We start from the raw sequence: 27,604 nt of genomic DNA, 5'->3' as shown, positions 1-27,604 counted from the left end.
TTCAGAAAATGAAAAATATAATTGGCGTATCTCGTATATTTCTCTTTGAATAAACTTTTGAACGCCCCACTTATCTTTCATCTCCCCAACCCCTGATCTTTACCTTTGTCAGAGACGAGGAAGTTGGCGACTCGAGTCGCACTTGAATCGCAAAATTTTGCCACTGAAACTTGACTCGGATTTTATGAAATTGGCTTGAGACTCAGACTTGGTGTCTGGGGACTTGCGACTTGGTTGTGAATTACATTTGACTTGAGTTTATAATGACTTGTTGACAATAATCGTTGAATCAACATCATATTAAAACAGGGTTTAAAATAAATGGTATTAAAGATGATCTTCAGGTGGGTGTGATTGGTTCGGTGAATGACGAAAGTGTTGTGCACATGTGCAGTGCGCCAGAGCTTCCAGCCACCAGGTCGCATACCGTTCTCCGCTAACGTTAAAGGGAGTGTCCACTCTCCAGACAGCATAGACCACACCATGTCCAAGTGGCGAGCAGTCGTCTTACCAGAGTGGGATCATGGGAAGCACAACTTCATTTAAACCATAAACATTTGTGCCAAAACAACTTGGCACCTGAATGATAACCCCGTGAATGTCCTGAGTCGATAAAATGATTTTGTGATGATTGAAATGCTATTTGACTTGCATTATTTCAACGTTGTCAATAATTGTGTTAGCTTGATAGCTTGTACCCCAAGGTTTATCAGTAAATGTGGGACCTGACACAAGTTGAAGTACCGCAATACTATGGTGACTTGAGACTTGACCCTTGAGACGTGAGACGTGAGACTTGACTTACGACTTGACCCTAGGGACGTGAGACTTGGCTTGAGACTTGACCCTAGGGACGTGAGACTTGACCCTAGGGACGTGAGACTTGGCTTGAGACTTGACCCGAGGGACATGACACTTGGCTTGAGACTTGACCCTAGGGACGTGAGACTTGGCTTGAGACTTGACCCTAGGGACATGAGACTCGGCTTGAGACTTGACCCTAGGGACGTGAGACTCGGCTTGAGACTTGACCCCAGGGACATGAGACTCGGCTTGAGACTTCCCTCAAAGACTTGAGAGTTGGCTCAAGTGACTTGTTGACATCTCTGGTACCTGGACCAATCCTTAAGCTATCATCAATTTTACCCCCATAACATTTAAAACATCCATTAATTGTTGATTTTCTTAATGTGATACTACTAAAAAAAAAATTCATGTATACTTTTAAAGTCTCTTTTCAGCCAATATCTTGGATAAATTTTTGTTGATTGAGTGACTGTGGCATAATCAAAAACCAAAATGGAAAATCTCCTTTAGGATTTTCCTTTAGGAAAAGTAAACTTGAACACAAAAAATAATAATTTTCTTGAAGATCATCTCTTCTTGATGTTTGCAAAGCTTCTTGACATCACCTCTGAAGATCATCGCCAGGCTGCTGCAACATTTCAAAGCGCTACACTATGTTTCTTTCACAAAGACATTTTGTTTGGAGACGGCTGTATTTCTTCATGTTTGCAAAACTTCTTGACCGCTCAGTTTACAAAAACTGCTTTACAAAAAATTTAAAGTTTACAAAAGTTCCAAGCATACACAAGCTGCTTTGTGTGCAGTTTAACAAGCGTTGCCATTTCCGATTTGCTTCCATTTGTTTACCCACCATTAAGATGTGATAATTCCATTGCTGATTTGAAAGGGCTTCCTTGGGGCTCCTATTTGCAGCAGATGAAATGTGGAATATAATAACGACTGGGGATAACTGGACAAGAAGGTAACTTTTTTCAGTGTAAAAAAACAAGATTGTTCCCACTCAGGACTAACTCAGTGTGGAAATTTGCGCTTGCACGCATATGTAGATGTGGGCTTTTGTAGAAATTTGCACTTGCCCGCATACTTGCACGCATCCTTCATCCTTAAAAAGGTCAATGCTGTGTATGAATTGGGAATGACGGTTAATAGCCGAGCAATAGCCGAGCGGCATTCAGCAAAATGCCCACGAACATAACTTGGACTTCGCATGACTTTGCTAGTGTTTGTTGAAGACGTCAATTCGGATATTCCTTCAAGCCCTGGCAGTTCAGGAATCGCCCACCAGAAAGTAGGGATCCCAGTCTTTCCCAAATATCGTCCTGGACTTCGACAAGTACTGGTTCAACCTCGACAGACACACAGAAACAATCGATGGAGAGCGGGACGTCTCTCTCAGATTCAGGTTGGTTTTTCTTTTTGTTAATTTATCTATTTGAACCTAAATTGTGTTTTCTTTGGAGAAGAGGGATGGGAGGGGCAGTGTGGTAGTAGAGGGGGGGGGGGGGGGTGGAGTAAGGAGGATGGGGAGTTCGAGCCCTGTGTTTATTTGTTTGTTGTCAAGCTCCATAAAAGAGGGTTCATTCATTCACTAAATTATTGAGCGCAACTGGTTTATGATTGAAGTGAAGTCCTTCGTGCTAGTAGTAGAGTATATCATTGCATTAATTTGTGTTTGGAGGTAGTATCTCTGCATTCCAAGCATAACATTTGGCAAGACAGAGTAGGCTATGTTTAGCACCATGGGAAATGACGTGTGACTGACGTTCGAGTGTTCTTTGATCTAGGACCACGTATTCGTTATTTGTTGTTTAAAGATAACTTTAATTTCTATTCAAATTGATTGGTGGAATCCCATTGCTTATTACCTCCACCACCAAAGGTGGATGGAGGTTATGTTTTCACCCCTGTCTGTTTGTTTGTGAACAAGATATCTCAGAGTTGTGGACGGATCGGACGAAATTTAGCAGAGAGGTAGCGTATGTGAAAAGGACGAAATTATTAGATCTTGGTGAAGATCAGGATTTGGATCTGGCTAGTAAAAAATTTTAAGTGATTCTTCACCATTGGGAGATAGGGCCAAAAACGATACTAGCTGGATATCTCAAAAAGTTGTGGACGGATTTGGACGAAACTTGGTGGACAGGTTGTGTTTGTGACCAGGAAGAATTGATTCAATTTTGGTGAAGATCCGGATCTGGATTCGGCCAGTATAATTTTTTAAGTGATTCTTCACCATTAAGTGAAATGGCCAACCAGACGGAGTTTTGCTCTCTACTGAGTGCCGTTCTAGTTAACAGTGGATTTCCCACCTTGCTGTGGATCACATACTGGTGTTGGCTTAGCGGTTAGGGTGCCGGCTTGGGATCCTAGGATCCTGGGTTCGAATCCCGGTCGATCGCTAAATTAACACCAGGGGGGTTGACTCAACCTGTCATCCTTCCGAGGTCGGCAAATTGAGTACCAGCTTGCTGGGATGAATGATCACGGTGTGTACCCCGGTTTAGAATAGGTACACCGTATCCCTGCGCATCGTAAGAGGCGACTAAGGGTTTGCGTCAGGAAGGGCATCAGACCATAAAAACATCGTCTCAAACAGGGAACCATGATTGTCATGGGGCCCGCAAGGCCAACCCCTGCTCTAGCGGGGAAGAAATGGCCTTAAAACGATCATTCATTCATTCATTCTGTGGATCACATACTGATGGCATGCTCATATGTTAAACGTCAGCCACCTGAACAAATATAGCCAATCCGACTGCAGCGCAATCTGTCTCTGTGTTGAACTTTCGTTAAAATCAGATATCATCTAGAACAACACTCGGGAGATGGCATACCTCCACCAGGCTCAACACTTTACCTTTTGTTTCCCACTGATATGTGGGATCTGCATCTGTATCTTCACCAAAATCGAATTGACTTGGTCTTGTCACACACACCCAACTCATCCATCAGGTTTTGTGATAACTCGTCCACGACTTTTTGAGATATCGTGCTATATCGTTTTTGACCCCATCTCTCAATGGTGACGAATTACTTAAGAATTTTTAAAAATCTTGTATCTGGATCTTCACAAAAATGGAATCGATTCGTTCTTGAAACGCACCCAACCGGTCCACCAAGTTTCGTCCAAATCGGTCCATAGATTTTTGAGATATCCTAATGCTCTGAGACCATCAGACACAGAGAGACAGTTGTGAAAACACAACATAGTACTGTCTATAATAAATTATAAATACTGCAAGTCTCGATGCTGGCCCGTCGATGCTGACCCGTCGATGACTTCTGTTGGTGTTGCCAGTTGGGGAGTGCGCCGGACCTTCCCTCGTATCAGCAAATAAAAGAAGACGGTTGCATCAACCGCACTGGGAGGAGACGTACCTGTGGCTGGAACATGACAAAAAGGATGACCTGATGTTCTGCAAGTGGTGTCGAAAAGATCCTACTTTGTCGAGAGAGGGGGACGACGGAAGTTCAAACCCGTTTGTGGATGGCTGCAGAAATTATCGGATCGAGTCCGTCAAGCACCATGGCGAGAGCCATCGCCACCGAGAGTGCCGGCATCAATGGGATTACAAACGGCGCACTCCCCAACTGGCAACACCGACAGAAGTCATCGACGGGCCAGTATTGAGGACTTGCGCCAATACGAGTGATTCCCAGAGGACTATATACCAGCGACTGTTTCGCACAGCCTACTTCCTAGCCCAAAATGCACGCCCCTTCTCGGACATGGAGAGTTTGTGTGAGCTACAAAGGCAGAAGGGTTTTGACGTTGGGGAAAAGTATCAAAATCACAAGAGCTGCAGGGAATTTGTTGTGGCGATCAGCAACTGGCTGCAGGAAACATTACGAGAGGAACTTTCTAGCGTAAAGTTTGTGAGTGTTCTGGCAGATGGGAGTACTGATGCCAGTGAACAGGTGCAGGAATCCATTTTCTTGCGATATGTTGTGGACGGCCTCCCTGTTACCCGCTTCATCAATCTCGTAGAATTGGAACATGGCCACGCACGAGGTGTCTTTTCAGCCATAACCAGTGCCTTGTTGAATGTTGGGGTCACTTGGGAGTCCCTTGTAAATGCTCGGCAGTCCGGACCTTCCCTCGTATCAGCAAATTTTGATTGTTCCAATGTGATGCAGGGGCTTAAGTCAATGGTGTTGGAGAAGGCACCTGAGGCCGTGCCTATACAATGTGTCAGTCACAAGGTGGAGCTTGCTGTCCTGGATGTGATAAAAAAACTGACATCAATTCAGGATTTTGAGGATACACTGAAAGACATATTTGCCTTTTACCAATACAGCCACAAGAAGCGAAGAGAGCTTTCCGACATTGCTATCATGTTGAATAGGGGCCTAGCACACTTTTCAGCAATCAAACAGGTGCGTTGGCTAGCCAGCAAGACTGGGGCTGTAGTGGCTGTATACAGGAACTTGAGTGTGGTGGTGCAGCATCTTGAGGAAGTAGCTTCTGGTAAAGGGGACGATGGTGCTCACGCCAATTGCTGCCTGACAAAGATATCAAAACAGAGCTTCCTCCAAACCCTTCATATCGTGTTGGACTTCCTCCCTATTTTGAAGAATTTATCCGAATCCTTCCGGAGGGAGGACCTCCTGGTGTTGGATGTTGCACAACTGATCGATTCTTGTGTCATGCGACTGTTGGAGTTAAAAAATGAGCCTGGCAAATTCATGAAACTCTTCGCAAAAAACCTGGATGCTTCTGCTGGAGTGTTTACCTTGGATGGGCCTGTAAGCACCAATGTCATTTCCCCGAGGGTGCCATATTATCCAGTCGACTGGCAATCTGCCTCTCCCTTCAATAATGTCGTTGACCGCACTATTGAATATCTGAATGCCCGGTTTGGCAATTTTAAAGAGAAACCCCTGAGAAGCTTTGGGGCTTTGGACATCTGTAGATACAATCTGGACTGCACCGAACTTGCTCAGTATGGGAGAGAAGATATTGATGACATCCTGGCCCACTTTGGCTCAAAATTTGTTGAGGTGGAAAAGGCTGCCATACACAGTGAGTTTATCGAGCTGAAGGTGTACTGGAAGGATATGCACAGTGCTCCCAGGATGGAGGTCTACAAGGAACTCTTACAACAAAAGACATTGAGATTTCAAGCTATCGCCAAGATTGTAAATCTTATGTTCACGATCAGTGGCAGCACTGCACAGTGTGAAAAGGCCTTCTCCCATCATAACCTAATCAAGTCCAACAAGCGCTCTCACTTGAACCAAGACACCATCCAAGCCCTAATGAGAATCAAGCTGGAAGGTCCCATTGTGGCTAACTTTAACCCTGACCCTGTGATCGATGGTTGGTTGACTTCTGGTAAGGGCACAAGGCACACTAGTGGGCACAAGGCTTCAACTAAGCAGTTTGAAGGCCGAACTTGATGACAAAAATCTGCAGTAAACTATGGTTGTGCAAGTCCGATAACCTCATGCAGGTCAGTGGGGCCCCATAGTGATGTTTCTATCGGCAAATAAATTCGGTGGTACCCATCCTTTCTCCGAGCCAGGCGTCTGAGAAGACATCGGAGTCGAACCCAAATCACTGAGGGCAATATGACATGGCTTTACCAACTCCGCTACCGAGTTGCTCTGAGTAAATCAAACTGTGACATTAAATGTGAAAGCTTGTGATATTAATATGATATTAACCTGGCAAATAGAAGATTCACCAGTGACTGTACATGCCAAAGGTGATGATAGCGGTGCAGAATTGGACATGGTTAGATAAGAATAATGTGATACTTGTCAAACCCTCACTCTCAAAGTATCCATCTTTTTCTACAACATTGAGGCCCATGGAAGAATGCGGTGGCGGTCGAATGGGCAACGAACTGACAGTGAGGCAGCGGGGCGACATTTGGACAAAACAACCAAGAGAATGAATGAACAGGAAAACAGCAGAGGAGGACACACTGAAAGTAGCAAGTAAGACGGTTGTTGGGTTGGGAAAGGTCAATGGGAGTAATAACGGTTGTGGGTCAGAATTGGGGACGACGAGAGATGGCGGTGCACCATTTGTTTGTAGCCCTGGAGGGAAATGTAGGATTGGGCAGCCTGAAGAAGGCCGGTCCATAAACTTTTGAATTTCTGAATGTATAAAAATGCCCGCACCAAGGCTGGGTAGTGTGAATACGAGTTGATTAATTTGAATAAAGCTGTTCTCCATATTAACTTGGGCAGACAACTATCGTGTGTAAAGACTGCCTTGTTTTTATGCCTCCGCCAACGAAGTCGCCGGAGGCATTATGTTTTCGGGTTGTCCGTCCGTCCGTCCGTCCTTCCGTCTGGCTAAATCTCGTTTTTCTCAGCAACCACATGGCTGATTGATACGAAGCTTTCAGGGTAGGAGTGACACCTAAGCAGATTGTTTTTATGATAATTGTGACGTCATAGGTCACGTGGGGTGGTAGCCATCACGGATTAAACGCAAATATGCCTCAACTCTGTGTTTGCCTCGAAATCTTGTGTCCCAAACCCATCCCTCTCTGTACCCACCATACCCAGTCGTACCCAGCTGCTCCTGGACTCTGTGTCCTTTCCTCCTGACAAGGTGGAAAAGTTTCTGTCAACCCTCGACTCTGATTCTGCAACTGGACCTGACCGCATCAGCCCACGGGTCCTAAAATCATGTTCTTCCGCTCTTTCACTCCCCCTCTGTTCTCTTCACCCTCTCTTTTGCTCAAGGTCATCTTCCATCTGCTTGGAAATCTGCCAACATCACCGCTTTGCACAAAAAAGGTGCAAAAACAGATCCCAGCAACTACAGACCAATCAGCCTTCTCCCAATTATCAGCAAAGTCATGGAATCCATCATTGCTTCAGATATGAAATCTTTCCTCTTCTCCAATGGCTTGATCTCTGATCATCAATTTGGTTTCAGACCTGGACACTCCACTCTGGACATGCTGCTTCTGCTTTCTCAACAATGGATGGAGGTCCTCAATGCCAAACAGGAAATTAGAGCAGTCTCCCTTGACATATTACGTGCCTTCGATACGGTCTGGCACCCCGCTCTGCTCACCAAACTCTCCTCTTTTGGTATCCATGGAAATCTCCACGCATGGCTGGCGGACTTCCTCTCTAGTCGTAGTCAACGTGTGGCCCTGAATGGGTTTCTCTCATCTCCTCTTCCTGTTCAGGCTGGAGTTCCCCAAGGCAGTGTTCTGGGCCCTGTGCTTTTTCTGGTCTTCATCAATGATCTCTCTGACTCTCTTGAAAATCCTCTCTATCTCTTTGCTGACGACTCTACTCTCTGTCACTCCATTCTTCATCCCTCAGATCGGCAGTCTGCAGCCTCCTCACTCTCTGCAGACCTTGACAAAATCACAGACTGGGCAAACAAGTGGAACATGTCTTTCAATCCTGACAAATCGCACACTCTTACGATGTCTCTCCGAAAAGACCGACTGGACAACCCTCCCATCCACTTTCTGAATAATCCTATCCAAGAAGTTCTGTCACTCAAGCTTTTGGGTCTCACTATCTGCCATGATCTTTCCTGGAAAAACCACATTTCAAATCTGGCCTCCAAAGCCAGTCGCCGACTGGGCATCCTCCGTCGTGCGAAGTCCTTCCTTGGCACACCTGAGCTCCTCACCACATACAAGGCTTTCATCCGCAGCTCAATGGAATACGGCTCTCCCCTCTGGGCTGGTGCTCCTGCCTCACACCTAGCTCGCCTTCACGCTGTTGAAACCAAAGCATTCAGAATCATTGGAATCTCCCACGATGAAGCTAACTCCAAGGGCCTCTCTCACTCACCGCAGGCAGGTTGGTGGTTTTTCCGTCTTCTACCGACTCCTCTCTGGCCTTGCCCCCCCAGCTCTCTCTGGGCTCTGTCCCCCAAATATTCCTGCAGGTCGCACAAGATCTGCCTGCAACCCTCTTTTGGTTAAACTGCCAAAATCAAGACTCACTGCTCACCTTCACGCCTTCATTCCTCTTTTCTCCCGCCTCTGGAACAAACTCCCTCACTCTCTTCAATCCCACTCCACCCTCCAAGTCTTTAAAACAGCTGTTCACCACCATCTCTTATCTTCCGCCATCCAAAACCTTGATCTTTTCTACCCCCGCTAATTTCACCCCAATTCCACTTTTTGAAATACCAACTTTTGTCCTCGAAGTCCTTGGTGTCCTTGTGCTTTATACTTCTCCCTCCCCCCTCCCCCCTTCCCACGCCTCCTCCCCCCGGGCCCTCTCCCTTCCACACATCTCCCTGCTCTCGGATGTTGTGTGTGTGTGTGTGCTTCCCCTTTTCTCCCCATCTTGTCTTCCGCTCCCTCTTTTTGTGTATTTTGTTTGTCTGGTCGATTTGTTTGTGAAGTTAATGTTAGCTCTTTCACGAGCCTCGATTCAGTATACAAAACAAAATAAAAAATAAAAAAATTATTAAAATATTATTTCTCGAAAACTGCTGAATGGAAAAAAATTGAAACTTGCCACATTGTCAAGTACTCCCAATGGGGAACAAAAGCATGATAATGATGACATCATAGGTGAAGTGGTATATCAGGCAAAAATGTTTTAATTGAAATCCTTATCCTAAAAATCTGAAATTGCATGCACATGATCTATGACCCATTTGTATTGAAATATTAAATTTATGACATCATAGGTCACATGGTTTGGCAGCCATATTGGGTTGAACCTAAAACCTTTAAAAAAAACATCTTCTCACAAACCACCAAATCGATTGACTCGAAACTTTTTACATGTGTCATTGACTAGGCATGGTGATTAAAAGTTGATCACGAAAGGTTTTCGTTACCGCGATAACTTGAGAACAGGTGAAGCAATCTAAGTCAAACATGGTAAAAATATTGTTACAGACGCGGTTTTAGATGTTATTTTACCGAGCGGTTGGTATTACCGCGTCCGAACAGTTACTCCCCGATTAGAACCCGATTCCACCCGACGTTGACCAGATCGCACCGCAGATATTCAATCGGGAAACCTCTAAAGCGACCGAAAGAGAATGAAAAGAGAAGAAGACAGAGTACGGAGGAAGAACAGATTTATTATACACACACAAGCAATGGATGGAAGAAGCAGTCACACAGCGAATCGTTAACTTACACTATTCATTTTACTTAACCCCAAGACAACGAGTAGGACAGACGACGTTCACACTTACACGGGGGATATTGCAGGCAGGTAGGGCTTGAGGTGGATTGCTGGAGAGGGAGGAGGGTCGGAGGCAGCAGCTCTCAATTCCTCGCGGTTTTTGGCGGGAAAACCCTCCGTCGCGTATCTGCTGCTGTAGACGTCACGCGCTGGCTCGGCACACCTGCTCCTCTTCTTCTGGTGGAGCCGTCTCCCTCCTTTCAGCGCGTCTCTCCAAAGCTGGTTTCCTTTCCGAGTACCTCTCCTCTTTGGCTTGGAGCGTTTCGCATCTCACCGCTCCTCCTGGTGTCGCCTCTTCGCTCATCTCCCAGGTCATCTGGTGAAGCAGTCCCTTACAGTCGCTTTTATCACTCGGGGCGGAATCAAGCCGCCGGCTGCGAGGGCACGCCTACCGGGTCGCTAACCGCGGTGCTGGTTGGCCAAGTGGACTTGGCTCACTCCTCCCCTCTATGACGAGGTGGAGACACGCCTTTCTTCTCCGAGATTAGCACATGGGCAATGGCGGCTTGCGGGATTGAACACCACTCGCACCCCTTTTGAAAGGAACTTTGGAGAGCGGAGATGTTTGGGGAAATTGCAAGGGCCTACGCTTATTTTGTGTGATACAATGCAAAGTCAATCTAGTGGGAAACACATATTTAGCCTACATAGAATAAGGAAATACACTATTTAAAAAGATATATCGTGACCTGCGTGTAAGTTTCATGGAATTAACTAGGAGGACGGCTGCGACCATTATTTACATTACGAGGGTGTTACACATAACAAAACCATACTTTTTTACATTCGTTACACTTCCTCCAAAATTGTTACACTCCTCAAAAACCGTTACACTTCTCAAATTCGTTACCCACTTCTCAAAACCGTTACACTGCACCCTCCTTTCTTCAGGCCCGTACTCGGGCCTACAAAACTTTAACTTAGTGTGACACGTAGGTGTAATTCCCTCTACAATTAACCTGACCCTGAGTGTGACAATCTTAAAACACAAATAAGTATGTCCCCCTATTGCATTGCACCCTGTCTAACAGACTCAAGCCCACAGCTAACCGAATTACGGCATTATTCTCAAACTATACATTTACGGTGGGGAGCATTATTTACAATGACGTGATTTCTTATTTACAACGCAACCCAGGACCTGTGTTTTTTTTTTTCTTAGGGAACAAGAAAAAGAAATTCCTGTTGGGAGGGAGGAGACAGCACGCATTGCATCGATGCACCAGTACCAATACCACCAAAGCACCCAAAAGCACCACAAGCACCACAAAGCACCAAAAGCACCACTCGGTGCGCAGTCACCATGGTTCTTAATAAACACAACAAAACAAGTGGTGGTGGTCTTCTCTTTCTCTGCTGGGCCGATGGTCTTCCCGACGTCTTCTGGCTTCATGCGGCCTATTTGGACATAATAAAAAGCACAACTTGTGTTCGTTTTTATTTAGGGCCTCAGGGGCCAACTAAGGGTGGTCCACCTGTTTGGCATAGGTGCCACCTTACCGAGGTCCGCAAGCAAGATTCCCTGGCCACTATGGCCGGTCTCCAACAGAGGTGCCCTGCCCCAGAACCTGGGGTCCATCAAGTGGTACTTGGCCGCAGAACAGCGGTCCATAAAGTGGTACATCAACGCAATCCATGCTGGTTCTGGGAATCTCGGGTGCACAATGGCCACCTCACGCACGCTCCCCTCGGCACCCAATGGCGCACAGGTCATGTGGGAGACAAAAGAAAGACAATTGAGCAAGGGGTAAGGTCACAAGGGTACACGTCAATAAGGCAATGCAAGGCGAAATGCGTACGGAGGGCGAAGTGAGAAAGCTCGTCCCTACCGTACGTCACCCCCCTGTCACCTACACTACCCTTGCCCTTACCCCATATGTACAAGATCTACACATTACCAATTCGTCACTACTGTCACGTCTTCCCCATATTTCCCCTATACCAAATTCGTCTCCACAATCCCTCGACTTCAAAATTTGCCATCACCAATTCATCATCAATCCTCATAAGGAGGGAGAGATGGAATTACGCACAATGTCACACCCACGTCATGATGCGTCTCACAATCCAAACATTTGCATCAAAAATAATTAAACATGGCATGGTGCGGAGTACCTGTCACCTCAGGTGAGTGGATGCAGATGGTGTGAGGAGATCCTTCTTCCTAACTATCCTCTAAATGACTTTAACACACTTTACACTACCCGGGGTCTTTCCCTGCCAATCCATTGGCCAACTTACACGATGGGTTCTAAAAACCAATTCCCATTGACCAAACTGTGGTGCTTCTCAATTTGGGGTCTCACTCCCCCGATTCATCTCCCGGTGCCTTCGCACAATTTCTGGGCTGCGACGTGTAGCTCTCCCAGCAGGTCTACCCACCTGCACACCTCCACCACTGCAGTTGCCACCCGAGCTTACCTAGCTCCTCACCCTAACCTAACTAACTGGGGAAGGCCCTCTCCTGGCTCTGTCACCCCTTGGTGCCCTCTGGCACTGGGCTACCCGGGTCCGTCCTCCGGATCCTCGGGCCCCATCCACAACAACTACTACCGGCTCCCAGAGCCCACCTGCGGCCTCACCTGGCCGACATCCTCACAGTGGTGGAGCGCCCAACCAACTACACACACTAACAGGCTACACGCCCAGCCATTTCCACAACACTAATGCACCCATCCAAAGACCATTCTTTCACCCGCACCACAGATGCCAATATCCAACCACAATTTACCTGTACCCTCTACCTAACACTTACACTACCCGCCCTGGGTATCCGTGATGGGGGTCCACTCTTCCCCCATTCACACCTTCGCACCATCCACTCCACTCCACAATTTCCACCATACTCACTCCACGACCATCCATTCCAATACTCCAGATATTCCACACTACCATTTATTCCACACAGCCACATACACCTGTTGTTGCACACCTGTGCCCTCACACCTGGTGCCACCTGCACCCTCCTTTCTTCCTGGACCATTTGGTCAACACAACACGCAATCACCACTACTCCCTCATACACTGATCCACACACCTGTTCAGTTGCACACCTGTGCAATCACACCTGTTCAATCACACCTGTTCAATCTTCAAACACACGGCATTATCTCAGCTAACTACTCCCCTCTGAAACTTGCGCTTCCCAGTCGTCCCTTTAAACTATTGCGCTCCCACGTCATTATCATCCACACTAAACTACCTGCGTCCCCACTACAGGTATCAGTCACTAACTAAAACTTAACGTTACCTAATGTCATCTTCGCTAGATCCCTACACACGATATATCCTAACCCACCCGGGCTAGTTTTCACTGCCATCAACCCCATAAGCTATTGCGCATTTGCCCCCACGTCTGTGAGGGATGGTGGATTTGCCATCCCACCACATCGGGGGTCTCTCACTATAAATTTTGTTCGTCCAAATTCAACAAATCAACAATTTGCCATTTACTGCTAATCACCATACCATCATCAAATTTTGCCTTTTTCTAATTTTGGGTCCAAAACACTATCCTCATCACCCGTCTACTTATTAGATCCTCTCGGTGCGCCAATTCACGTCTACAGCCCGGCTTCGTACAGCCGAGCAATGAACGCGGGTCGTTTTGTGCCAGCGGCTGGATACGTCCGGCACTCGGTGCAGGGACGGGGGCTTACCCGTGCCGAGATCCCACGCACCACCTCGGCGTGGAGCCATCCAATGTCCCGATCTCGACCTGCCGGCACGTCTCAATAGAAAGTGGTCGCCATGACGACCCTTCCTATCGGGCTGCCCGCTCCGCCTAGTGGAGCCCGGACGCGGCCGTTCCAAGCGAGGCACAGCGTGGATCGCGTACGGCGGTTCTTTCGAAACCGCCGTGTTTCGGATCCCCGCTGGTCCTCGCGGCACGCGAAGCTGCCCGACGCGCACCGAGGGCCCGATTCGGCTATAAGTCGTTCTAACCTCTAACCCGGTTACCGTCGATGCTTCACCTACATGCTTACATGCATCCGCTACCCCTTTCTTGCTCATACCTCCAGCTGTTCCCATGCTCCTCATACCTTTCCTTACACACCTCGGTACACTCATTCCGCTCACCGACTTGGTCACACACCTGACCACCGAACACCTTGGCACACATTCGTCGCTCGCACACCTCACCAACACACCTCTTCGCGCCCCTTCCTCGGTCACCTCCTCTGTGACCATCACAGGTGTGCTCTTACTCGCACACCCAACCACGTGCCTCACGACCAACTCAAGTGTGCATTCCCACACACGCTCTACCATTCCAGGTGTGCATCCTTCCATTCCAGGTGTACATCCTCGCTCACCTGTCACAACCAACTCACGCTCCGTGCCACTCTCACTACTCTCACCTCCACTCTCGGTCGCGCACTCACCCTTACTCTCGACAGCACACTCTTTCCTCATGCACCCGTCCGTTACACACCTTTCTCGCGCATCCTTTTGCGCACACTCTTTCGTTACTTCCTCCGTAACACTTACCACACCGCGCTTCCATGTACCCCCTCGCACACGCGCTTCGACCAACTCACTCTTGACGGCACACTCACTCCTCGGCGTGCACTTTTTCCTCACACACCCCATGGTCGGACATTCTCGCACACCTCTTTTTTCGCACACCAGACCTGTCGCACACTTCACCAACGGCCTTTCACGAACACCCGGATCCAAACCAATCCCCAAGCCGACTGAAGCTTTCCTCACATCATATACATTCCCACTCACCTCCGTACCTCGTCTCCGCACCTCCTTTGCCACCTGCAAACTCTTTATTTGGTGAGTGAGCATCACATGATGAGTTGAGCACCGACCTTGTACCAATTCCATTACCTCCTCCTGGATTTCTCTCTTAGTTTCTGTCCGTCTCTTCTTAATTTCACCCACCTCTTCTTCCACTTCCTCTAATTTTTGTTTAACCTCTTTTATTTCTCGGTGCGTCTCCTCAAGTTCGTCCTCTAAGGCTACCATGACCATCTCTATGTGCATCCTCACCTGCCGGTCCTTTGTCTCCATCACTTCTGTCACCTCCTCCAACTTCTTCGTCAACCCCTCCTGTACCATCTGACATTCCTTTTGTGTTGCTATTAATTCGTTTTTAATGTCCTTTTGTGTCGCTTTCAAACCCCCGATGATTGCAGTGTTCTTTTCCACTTGGTCCGCTAGTTCCCTTTGTCCGACTGTCAGCTGTTCTACTCCCTTCGTCAGATCTTCTATTCCCCCCTGTAACCTAGCCGTATTATTTCTCACCTCTTTCTCCATACGCTTCTCACCTCGCTTTACCTCCTCGCGTAGCCCCGAAACCTCCTCACTTACCCCTCGTCGTATCTCCTCCATCTCTTTTGTAGATGCCACCCTCATCTGTCCCAATTCATCCCTCTGAGCATCCAATTTGGTTTCTACCCCGATTTTTACCTCCTCTATCTGCTCTCCCATTTGTTTAATTCCTCGGGCGGATTGCTCCCCTATCTCCCGCAATTTGCCTTCCATCCTATTTTCTAACCCCATTAACCCATTTTTTACCCCCTCTAACTGATTCTCCTGGGCAGCCATTCTATTTTCCACCCCCGTTAACCCATTCTTTACCTCTTTTATCCCGTTGTCTAACCCCTCAAAATTATTGTCTAACTTCCCAAATTTCTTGTCTAATTCCCCGATTTGATTTCCTAGTCGCTCCCCCATTCTGTTTTCCATTTTCTCCATTTCCCTGGCTCTTTTTTCGTTGTCGCACTTCGACTGTGCCATGTATTCGCTAAACTGTGCCATGAACTGCTGCATGTCAAACGGCTGCATGTTAAAGCCCGCTGATACAGCGGGCTCGGCTACCGCGCGCTCGTGCGAGGCGCCTATTTGCGCACCTGAAACCTCGTGCGCGAGAGCGCCATTTTGTGTGTCTGATACACCCTCAACCACCTCATTGCTCTCCTCCTCCCTTTCTTCCCCTAAGTCCTGGGTTACCCTTAACCCGTCTATCTCCCCCACCGACATCCGATCGCCTTGATTGTCCATGGCGCGATCTCAAAATTCGGGTTTTATAAAACAACAAAATTTCGGCAGCTCGTAATTTTGACCAAATTTTTTCTAGATGTTTTTTAAAAAATTTGGTTCGGGCCCCGAATCTCACTCCCAGACACCAATTGTTGCTGTACTAACACAATTGGTGTCCCAAAATTTGGGCCTAACAAATTTAGTCCCAGGTCCGAATCCAACTCCTGACAACCAATTGTTACAGACGCGGTTTTAGATGTTATTTTACCGAGCGGTTGGTATTACCGCGTCCGAACAGTTACTCCCCGATTAGAACCCGATTCCACCCGACGTTGACCAGATCGCACCGTAGATATTCAATCGGGAAACCTCTAAAGCGACCGAAAGAGAATGAAAAGAGAAGAAGACAGAGTACGGAGGAAGAACAGATTTATTATACACACACAAGCAATGGATGGAAGAAGCAGTCACACAGCGAATCGTTAACTTACACTATTCATTTTACTTAACCCCAAGACAACGAGTAGGACAGACGACGTTCACACTTACACGGGGGATATTGCAGGCAGGTAGGGCTTGAGGTGGATTGCTGGAGAGGGAGGAGGGTCGGAGGCAGCAGCTCTCAATTCCTCGCGGTTTTTGGCGGGAAAACCCTCCGTCGCGTATCCGCTGCTGTAGACGTCACGCGCTGGCTCGGCACACCTGCTCCTCTTCTTCTGGTGGAGCCGTCTCCCTCCTTTCAGCGCGTCTCTCCAAAGCTGGTTTCCTTTCCGAGTACCTCTCCTCTTTGGCTTGGAGCGTTTCGCATCTCACCGCTCCTCCTGGTGTCGCCTCTTCGCTCATCTCCCAGGTCATCTGGTGAAGCAGTCCCTTACAGTCGCTTTTATCACTCGGGGCGGAATCAAGCCGCCGGCTGCGAGGGCACGCCTACCGGGTCGCTAACCGCGGTGCTGGTTGGCCAAGTGGACTTGGCTCACTCCTCCCCTCTATGACGAGGTGGAGACACGCCTTTCTTCTCCGAGATTAGCACATGGGCAATGGCGGCTTGCGGGATTGAACACCACTCGCACCCTTTTTGAAAGGAACTTTGGAGAGCGGAGATGTTTGGGGAAATTGCAAGGGCCTACGCTTATTTTGTTTGATACAATGCAAAGTCAATCTAGTGGGAAACACATATTTAGCCTACATAGAATAAGGAAATACACTATTTAAAAAGATATATCGTGACCTGCGTGTAAGTTTCATGGAATTGACTAGGAGGACGGCTGCGACCATTATTTACATTACGAGGGTGTTACACATAACAAAACCATACTTTTTTACATTCGTTACACTTCCTCCAAAATTGTTACACTCCTCAAAAACCGTTACACTTCTCAAATTCGTTACCCACTTCTCAAAACCGTTACAATATGTATAATGATGCAAAGATGAACTGGTTAAATTGTGGGGTCAAGAGGTCAAAGGTCAGAGTGCAATAGGTTTTCGTTACCACGATAACTTTAGAATGGTTGAAGGTAACCAAGACAAAGTTGGTGCAAGTATGTATAATAATGTAAAGATAAACGGATTAGATTATGGTCAAAGGTCAGAAGTCCCGTTAGGTAAAAATTCTGTTACTGTGCTAACTTGTGAAACCAGTGATGGGATTTTGACCAAACATAAGTATATACAGACTTGGCATTTAATATGGAATATTTTTTTGTGGGGGTGAACTTACTTTTCAAGATGACTTAGAACCAAAAGTTCATTGGAATTATGTTGAAATTATTCTAGATTTTGTTAATGTGACCTTTAAAAGAAACAAAAACCACATTTGACATTTCGAAGCAAATAAATTGATCCTTGAAGGTGATGTAAACTGATATCGAACTCAATTCATGGACAGTACTGTGTTAAACTTCTGTACGTTTTCCAGAAAGTATCTCTTTATTTTGCACATTAGCCAAATTTATTTTTAACAAAAACAAAAGTTAAATTACGACTGGGATTACGGACAGTAAAATTACAGTTCAGTACTTCTTGTAACCCACACGAGCATTCAGGAGAACACGTACACATAGAGGCATGCTGTACACGAGATTTGCCAAGGTTTGGACAGGAATCGCTTGCCATGCAGTGACAATAGCCTGCTGCAATTCACGCACAGAGGTAAGCTGCTGGTCCAAGTTGTCGATTTGACGCGTTAATGCTGCCCACAAGTTCTCTATCGGATTCATATCCGGGGACATGGCAGGCCACTCCATATGCTCCACACCACGGTCGGCAAGAAAGTGTTGAATCATGCGAGCATGATGAGGCCGTGCATTGTCATCTTGGAAGACAAAGTTTCCTCGAAAGGCTGCACGAGCAAATGGAAGCAATGTTTCTTCCAGAATGACCCTGTACTTGAACTGGTTCAGGTTTCCATTCAGTACAACCAGGTCAGTTTTGCCCCCTGCATGAAAAGCAGCCCAAACGGTCACCCCACCACCTCCAGCTTGGACTCTTGGCACTATACAATCTTCGTTGTCGGCTTCATGCACTTGTCTGCGCACTCGGACGCGGCCATCTTGACGATAGACCAGAAATCTAGACTCGTCACTGAAGATCACGTGATTCCAGTGTCCTGCTGCCATTGACGGTGCTCTCTGGCCCACTGCAATCGGCGCTGGCGGTGTTGTCTGGTAAGGCGTGGCTTTCTCAGGGGACGCCTGGCACGATAGCCTGCTTGAACCAGTCGTTGGTTGACTAGCCTTCTGGATACAGGCACATTTGTCAGTTGCTGCCACTCAGCCCTAAGCCGATTAGCTGACTTGATATGGCCATTGCGGACTAACCGGTGCAGCTGGCGATCATCCCTCCTTGTGGTTCTGCGGGGACGTCCTGACCTCGGTATTGGAGTAGGGACACCCCTCTGAGCATTTCGTTTCAGGATCTTTGACACCTGACCTTGAGTGATGCCATACTGCCGACCAATAGCACGGTTTCATGCCGGAATTTCGTAAAGCCACCACTCCATGACAAACAGCATTGTCGAGTTGACGGACCCTCTCCAGAGGAAGCGGCAATAACTTTTGTAGACGTGCAGCAGTTGTTTTCCACTAATACAGAACGCAACAACCCTTATATACCCGATTGTGAAGCCAATCGTAAAATGTACCTGTTCGTACATTTTGTCACGCCACCTGTGATATAATCCTGTTATTGACTTCTTGCTGCGACAGACAATCAGTGACATGGTTCTTTTAACAAAGAAATCACCGAAGCGGAAAAGAAACTCACCAGATTGATAGACTGAGTTCAGAAACTAATCCGAAGTCAAGAAAAAAAAAATATTCCATATTAAATGCCAAGTTTGTATTTTGATGCAAAGATGAACTGAATTGATTTCTGCGTCAGAGGTCGGAGGTTATGTCAGGTAAAAATGTGATAGTTGAGAATAGCTGAAGGGATTGAAATCAAACTTGGTACAAGTATGTATAATGGTGTAATAATGTGGGCGGACGCATATCGGTCGACGTCGCGATGTCGAAGAGTGTCGTTCTAGTTCACATTAATCTTGGGTTCATCAAGAAGCTTGTACACATTTTATGAATTCCATGGGCATTGATAGACAATGGAAAAATCCATACAGTATATGAGATTTGGCCATGGGTTACTCAGTATCATGAGCTATGAGAACATAGGAACCAGAAAAAGAAAAAACAAGCGTTACGCCTCGGTCCCCCGTCGGTGAAGTGATGTGAGTTGACAAAGTGGAAGACGCAGGAAACTTGGAAGAGTCTATAATATTTGCGAGTGGGTTGGAGACACACCCACACACCAGATTAGAAGTTAGTAGTTGGTTTATTTTTCAAGATATTCCACTCACAAGGTTCAGACATATATGGTGGCGGCCATCTTGGATTTCGACGTGGCGATCCAATTTTCAATAGCGTTCTTCCTTATGCGTAGATACACCCACACACCGGATTAGAAGTTAATAGTTCGTTTATTTTTCAAGATATTTTGCTCACAAGGTTCAGACATATATATGGCGTCGGCCATCTTGGATTTTGACGTGGTGACCCAATTTTCAATAGCGTTCTTCCTTATGCCGAGATACACCCACACACCAGATTAGAAGTTGATAGTTCGTTTATTTTTCAAGATATTTCGCTCACAAGGTTCAGACATATATGGCGGCGGCCATCTTGGATTTTGACGTGGCGACCCAATTTTCAATACCGTTCTTCCTTATGCCTAGATACACCCACACACCAGGTTAGAAGTTGATAGTTCGTTTATTTTTCAAGATATTCCACTCACAAGGTTCAGACATATATGGCGGCGGCCATCTTGGATTTTGACGTGGCGACCCAATTTTCAATACCGTTCTTCCTTATGCCTAGATACACCCACACACCAGATTAGAAGTTGATAGTTCGTTTATTTTTCAAGATATTCCACTCACAAGGTTCAGACATATATGGCGGCGGCCATCTTGGATTTTGACGTGGCGACCCAATTTTCAATACCGTTCTTCCTTATGCCTAGATACACCCACACACCAGATTAGAAGTTAGTAGTTCATTTATTTTTCAAGATATTCCACTCACAAGGTTCAACGCACGCACGTACACACGCACGCACACACGGACGGAGGGGAAAACCATAATCCCCCTTTCGCTCCGCGGTGCGACGGGGGACAAAAATGTAGACACTTTTACAATAACTCAGGTGTTAATCTCACTAGCAAACCACCAGTTGGTTTCTCACTCAGCACCTGGAGGCACTTTATTACAGAGGTCAGATAAATGAGGAAACCATCCATGGAGGTCTTTTCACTCTTTTGCGCTTAGTTTGAAGATCATTGTACGTTCAGAACCTGCAGATACTTGGAAAAGCAGCAGGGGGATTACAATCAGGTAAATTTAAATCCCTCCCTGCCACCTCCAATCCACACGATTTGGATATTTAAGAACAATGGAGGAAAAAGTGCAGGAAAATCTGTGGGGTAATAAAATGTAGGGAAACCCCATCGTCAGTGTGTCTTCCCACTTGGTCGGGGTCAACAGAGCCCACACGCAACAACACCGTAGCAGATAATGGGAACATGACCACGAAGCTGCATTTACACCCATTCTGAATGACCTTGAACCGGTATTTGAGAGATGGGGGCTACCTGCTGAAATCTTCAGATCCTAAAGAGATTTCACCGTCAGTAAAACATGGATCGCATGTTCAGCCTTGGATGCGGTCTTAGATATAGGCCTCAGTTGGCACTGTAATCCGACAAGTCTCTACAGTATCAGTAACTGTTCACTTCAAGCTTTCGCAAGAATTGAAATTACAAGGCATACCTAAATCTCACACTTAAGAAGATGAAACTCAAACACCATAATCAACAGAGCAGGTCTGACGCAAGGAAGAATGTTTTATTATACGTTTGATTCCATCTTGGGGGAAAGACCAGGAACGAAGGCACCTGGGGCCTCGGTCTTGACCAGTGCGTCTCGTGATGTGTGTAGAGGTAAGGCCATAGTATGATGTATCCATGTGCTTGTGCATTTTGTCCTTGATATGAACAACCAAGTAAGCATTAAATATCTTTAACTTTTAGACAACGATGAAGCCTCCATTGAAATGGAATCTGAACACTGACAGTACTTCGTGCGAACCAAGACCTTCATCCTTCGGTAGATCCACACCTTCATCACAGGCCTGGGGTAAGTTCCTGCATTGGAGTAATGGAGGCCATCTACATATTACATATGCTGGAACAAATTGGCAGGATTTTGGACTTCCTCCTCCCCTGGGCCTCATCTACCCACCCTCTTGTATCCCCCCCTCCCCTCCCCTCCAACCCTTTCTTTTCTTGTCCTCACTTAACTCTCCCTCCCAATTATTTATCTTTTGTCAATCTTAGTTATAAAGCGATAAAAATAAGTTCTCCAAATTTTTAAATTACAATTGTCCCACACCCTCATCCATTGTGGACCCTTCTCCTTGGAGGTGACATCCCATTTCTTTTTTTTGATGGTATTGTTTTTGTAATATAGTGCTTTACTTATTTATGTTTCTTTTCAGGTAGAATGAAACCTGTGAGGACACTTCCCTTTATGGCATATGTGCTGGAATTGGATGCGAAACCTTTTGAAGGGATGGAGCAGGAGAGACAGGTCATGCCAGAGAGGGAGATGAAAGAGTGCTTGCCATCAGAATACTAACTTGAGGAACAGCAAGAGGTGACTGAGGTCATGGTCATGCACGACAGACTCTTCTGTAGCCAAAGCTGCCACTCGAGCGCAACGCATAGTCCAAAATCCTGCCAATGTTGGAGTTGCAGTTCAATATCTTAAAGGGTAAGGGGAAAAGCCTGGAAAACTGATCCATGTACAATGTGATGTTCTCCAAGTCCAGAAAGGCTTAGTTATGTAATCTCTTAGCTCTAATCAGAGTTATGACTCCTTGAAAAATTGGCGAAATGCCCCGAAACTAAAACTTGTTTTGTAACGTATCATCATAAAGCCATGTACCAGGTTTCAGTTGAATATATTGAATGGGTATGAGAAAAAAGTCTGGAAAACCACACGTGTTGTGGACAGACAGACAGACAGACAGAGAGCAAACCTATAGTCAGTCCCCTCCGGTTAAATCAGTAGGGGACTAATAACAAGAGGAATAATTGCTTTGCAATACATGTCCCCTACTGGTCCCAATGAAGGCTCTTTTTCCAAGCTCTCAGCAACTGCTACAAAATATGTTGCAGTTTCTTTAAGTTGTCATAATAAATCCATGTACCAAGCTTCAGTTCAATATGTTAAAGGGTAAGAGGGGGAAAAGTATGGAAAGCTGACTCATGTGCAGGTGATCTTTTCTAAGTCCAAAAAGGACAGAACGTGAAAAACTTGCGAAACATCCCGAAACTAGAACTCCTGCAACTTATCATAGTAAAGTCATGTACCAGGTTTCAGTTCAATATGCTAAAGGTATAGGAAAAAGACTGGAAAACCACAGGTGTGACTGGTGGATAGATGAAGAGCAAAAACCGATAGTCCCCTCCGCTGAAACCAATATGTGACTAAAAATACAAAAGTATGTAAACAAGGTAGGGATGATCATAATAAATGATCATATGAATCCAACCCTAAATCTTTCCTTGAATAACGGTTGTACCTTCTTTCTTGTCACAAATATAACAGTCTGTTTTTTTTGGTGTTCTTCTTATTTGGTAAAACTAGTACACCCGCTCATTACGGGAGTAGCAAGAAGGGTCATTCCTCTTTGGGGTATATAGATTACAGACGATCTCTGGTCAGGTCTCAAGAACATTGGGTGTGTGTTCATTTACCAAGTTTCTTGTGGAGAGATCGCCAAGTGGTTTAAGCATTCGAGCAAGCACTCCATTCAAAACCATTAAGGACCGGCTGGCTTGGCAAGCACTAGCTAGCTGCTTGGCAAATGAGCACAACCCATGCTTCTTCCCTTTCAGTTTTTTGTTAAACAGAAGGAGCGAGTTTCAAAAGTTCACGACGAAAAACGCCACGTCAGCGCCAGGAAGGGCCATGTTATTTACCCAACCATTGTGGGGTATATAGAGTACAGTAGATCTTCGCTCAGTTCTGTAAGTAAAACTTACCTCACGCATGCCGGGATTCCTCCAAATTTCTTCATTTAGTGTTATAAACAGCATTAGCGACTGTTTAAAAAGCTAATCATACGTGTTTGTGGTTTATAATATTTTTACTTCCGGTAGAGGCTGTTGCTCCCACAAAAACGCCATGATAAGCTATTTATAAACATTGACTCAATGTTTGTTCAAGGAGGAAAAAAACCCTTGGGGGTAGTGGGATATTATTGGTATTATGTTTTGTAATAACATTAATATTATGCTATTATCATCGTTTTGTTATTGGAAGCGGCCATGGAAAAACGCCACGATAAAGTTAACTTAACATCCATATACACCTTAACACGCAACCCCAGTGACGGCAACAGCGGGGAAAGCCCTTTCGGGGGAGAAAATCCCATTGGGGGGGGGGGGGAGGGTGGGGGCAAATGAATGTGCTAAAACCTTCATTGTATAACCCTTAGCCATCCTGTCTAGTTTGGTTGAGATTGGATAAGTAAGGATGGAATGTATTGGCGTCAAAAATTCATTAGACAGACGGACAGACACTAAATGGCGTATTTTAGTATGATGATGATGTAAATCTACGTGACCGTGACCGTATTATGTCTGTATTAATTACTTTCGCCATAGGAGAGTGTATTGCATTTGGGTTCGTTTGATTTTTGTCGCTTTGTTTATCTGCACAAAATACGAGTATATTTTTCTCTGCAACCGTTGATCCGATTGCCAAGTAATTTTCACCATCAGAGTGCCTTCTCCTGTAGATGTCTGGGAAGGGATTTAAGAAGATCTACAAACAATTTGAAATCAATCACTCGACTGTCTGGAAGATCATCTACAAGTGGAGAAGATTCCAATCAACTGCCAACTTGTTCAGGCCAGGCCGCCCGAGCAAGTTCAGCCCGAGAGCAGACCGCAAGATGCTGAAAGAAGTCTCTAAGAACCCCAGAAGGTCATCCCGGGACCTACATGTAGCTCTTGCCACTGTTGATGTCAAAGTGCACGAGTCTACCATTAGAAAGAGGCTGCACAAATTTGATCTACATGGGAGGAGTGCCAGGAGGAAACCTTTGCTGTCCAGAAAGAACATCAGGACAAGACTAAAGTTTGCCAATGAACACCTCGGCAAAGACCAGCACTTCTGGAACAATGTGCTCTGGACAGATGAGTCAAAAGTAGAGCTCTTTGGCCACAATACCAGAAGACATGTTTTGCGAAAACCAAAGACAGCATTTGACCACAAGAACCTGGTATCAACTGTAAAGCATGGTGGTGGAAATATTATGGTTTGGGGCAGCTTTGCTACATCAGGGCCTGGGCAGCTCAATTCATAGAATCCACTATGAATTCTTCATTGTACCAGAGGGTGCTTGAGGATAATGTGAGGCCATCTGTCGGAAAGTTGAAGCTCAACCGAGGGTGGACCTTGCAACATGACAATGACCCTAAACATACCAGTAAATCCACCAAGGAATTGCTGAAAAGAAAGAAATGGAGGGTTCTGGAATGGCCAAGTAAAAGCCCGGATCTAAATCTCATCGAGATGTTGTGGGGGGGATTTGAAACGAGCTGTGCATGCAAGAAACCCCTCAAACATCGCACAGCTGAAACAATTCTGCATGGAGGAGTGGGCAAAAATTTCTCCCAGTCGATGTCAGAGACTGGTAGACAGTTATAATAAACGCCGACTTGAGGTTGTTTCTGCCAAAAGGGGCAATACCACCTATTAGAGCCAACGGTGTACTTACTTTTTCCACAGAAGGAAATGGCATCTCTGTTAATTTTTTGTTGAATAAATTGTTGCAAAGTCAATTTTTCATTGTTTTTTGTTCCATTAGATCACCTTTATCTATAGATACTGTTTAAATGAAGATCAAATATTGATATGTCCACATATGTTAAAAAGATTAAAAAAACATTTCATGGGGTGTACTTACTTTTTCCACATGCAAAATTTGCATTTATGTTTATTTAAATTATACAATGGACTACAAAATGTAAATGTTTCATGATATTTGTTATATTATATCACCTTTATCTATCAATATTGTTGAAATGAAGATCAAATAGCTGTATGTTGAAATATGTTGAAAAAGTCAAAACTTTACATGGGGTGTACTTACTTTTTCACGTGTCTATATTAATGATGATGTCATGCATGCCTTCATTATGATGTCATCATTAGACAAGTAGAACGCTTGATCGGATCATTTTGAAATTTATTGAGCGTGATCTACACAAACATTGTATGTGAGTATTAAATTGATGACCTCATCAGGCACAGGGTTCGGCAGCTATATTGGATTTAAAATGAAAACCTTCAAAATATTATTTTCCAGAATGGCTTACTCGATCGATGTGAAATTCCATACACATGATCTGGTAGCCTTGGGAAATAAAGTTTGAAAACAATTAAGTCATAGGTCACATGTTCTGGCAGCCATATTGGGTTAAAGGGAAATATTCAAAAAATAGTTTCTCTGAAAGCGCTTACCCTATTGATGTGAAATTGTACAAATGTCATCTCACACCATGTCTGATCAACACGAAACTTAACACACGTGATCCTCTACCCAATAATAGGCGGAGTGTAAATTTTTGATGTCATAGGTCACGTGGTTGGAAGGTTTTTCTGGTTGGAATGAAAATTGAAGGTTTGTTTGACGTTCAGCATTTAAAATGATATAGCATGAACAAACAACACTGGGAAGGCAATGGCAAACCACCCAGAATAAACTTAGCTAAGAAACTACTTTGGCGGCATTCAACGCTCCATAAAGTGTATGAAACGTCAAAATCAATTAAGAATGTGAGTATGTCAATAAAGTACATGCTATTAGGAATGTGTTTCATCTGTAGTGTATGTGTTATTAGAATGTGTGTACACGTTTATAGAGCACGTACAATTGGAATGTGAGTACGTCTATAAAATACATACGATTGGAATGTGACTCAATCCAATAAAACCGAAAAGGTCTGTTTGTGTGCTGTATGAACATAAATCTACATCATCAATACACCACACAAACTCAGCAGCTAACAAACACCACACAAAATACACCACACACACAGCAGCTAACAAACACCACATGTCCTGGCGAGAGTCTGCAATCTCTGATCGCTCTTTCTTGTTTCGATATGTAATAGCGCATTATGAGCAGGAGTTATTTCTATATGAACATTCGGTGCATTATTCGAATTTTTTGTAAATACCTCAGCTAATCCCTCTGGGGGATTAAAATGAGATGGATACATTGTTGAATGTTTCACGTTTGTCAATTTTCTGTCTATCAGGGCCACCTTGGCATGGTATGTTAGCCCAGAGGTAAGCACACTTGCCTCTGAGTGGTCTAGCCTGGGTTAGAATTTCGACCCAACTATAAATTGTCATCCTGGAGTTTTTCAGGCAAGACGAGTCATTAATGTGTGTGCCGTCACTCGGATTGACATAAAACCGAAACCGAAGCACCCGTCTGCCAGCATTAGTTGGTCAAGAATAAAGATCCCACAGTGTCCTTCGTGAATAGGTGGTGAGCTATCGCCTACACCTTAAATCAATTACAAATTCCTGCTCTAACCTAAAGGGGCATGAAGAAGAAGATGAGCCACCTTTTAGCGCAAAAAAGGACGGCCTCTCTGGTTAATGCACACTTCAAATGCAGTAGGGGAGAACGGGGTAAATACGGACATGGGGTAATTGCGGACAAGGCTGTTACAGGAATTTCGCGATAGCTGGCGCTGTTCCGTCATCACTCGTGAGTGGCCTAGCAGGTAACCAGGTAAATACCAGCTAACTTCTATTATTTGCCTCATTTAAAGAGAAGTACTCAGTCAGAGAGTTAAGTACACCCCCTAAAATGTGTTCCAAGATTTTGCTGTTTGGGTTTATTGCTGTCGGTCGTTTTGGTTAATCATCGATTTTATTAGAAACGTGTATTCAGTTTGAAGCATGGTTTACGTACATACAGTGTCAATTGATGTAATGAGACAGTGTTGTGTGGAGGAAAGTATCGTGTGTCAGAGGTCAATGTGGGGTAATTGCGGACGGGTGGCCGCTATTGCCCC

At 45.4% G+C, this 27,604-nt stretch overlaps 1 long non-coding RNA gene across 1 annotated transcript in view; it reads left to right on the top strand.

Moving 5' to 3' along the window:
- LOC144889706 (uncharacterized) overlaps window positions 1-26,516 on the top strand; it is a 53,373-nt gene extending 26,857 nt beyond the window's left edge. The window contains exons 5-7 of the long non-coding RNA XR_013622012.1: window positions 21,527-21,632; window positions 21,994-22,151; window positions 24,304-26,516. This is a non-coding gene — a long non-coding RNA (uncharacterized LOC144889706). The remainder of the gene's footprint in view (window positions 1-21,526; window positions 21,633-21,993; window positions 22,152-24,303) is intronic.
- The last annotated feature ends 1,088 nt before the right edge of the window (window positions 26,517-27,604 follow it).

This window comes from Myxine glutinosa, chromosome 1, assembly GCF_964187855.1.
Source record: "Myxine glutinosa chromosome 1, kmMyxGlut1.1, whole genome shotgun sequence".
Lineage (NCBI taxonomy): Eukaryota > Metazoa > Chordata > Myxini > Myxiniformes > Myxinidae > Myxine > Myxine glutinosa.
This window is presented reverse-complemented; position numbering and strand designations above follow the sequence as displayed.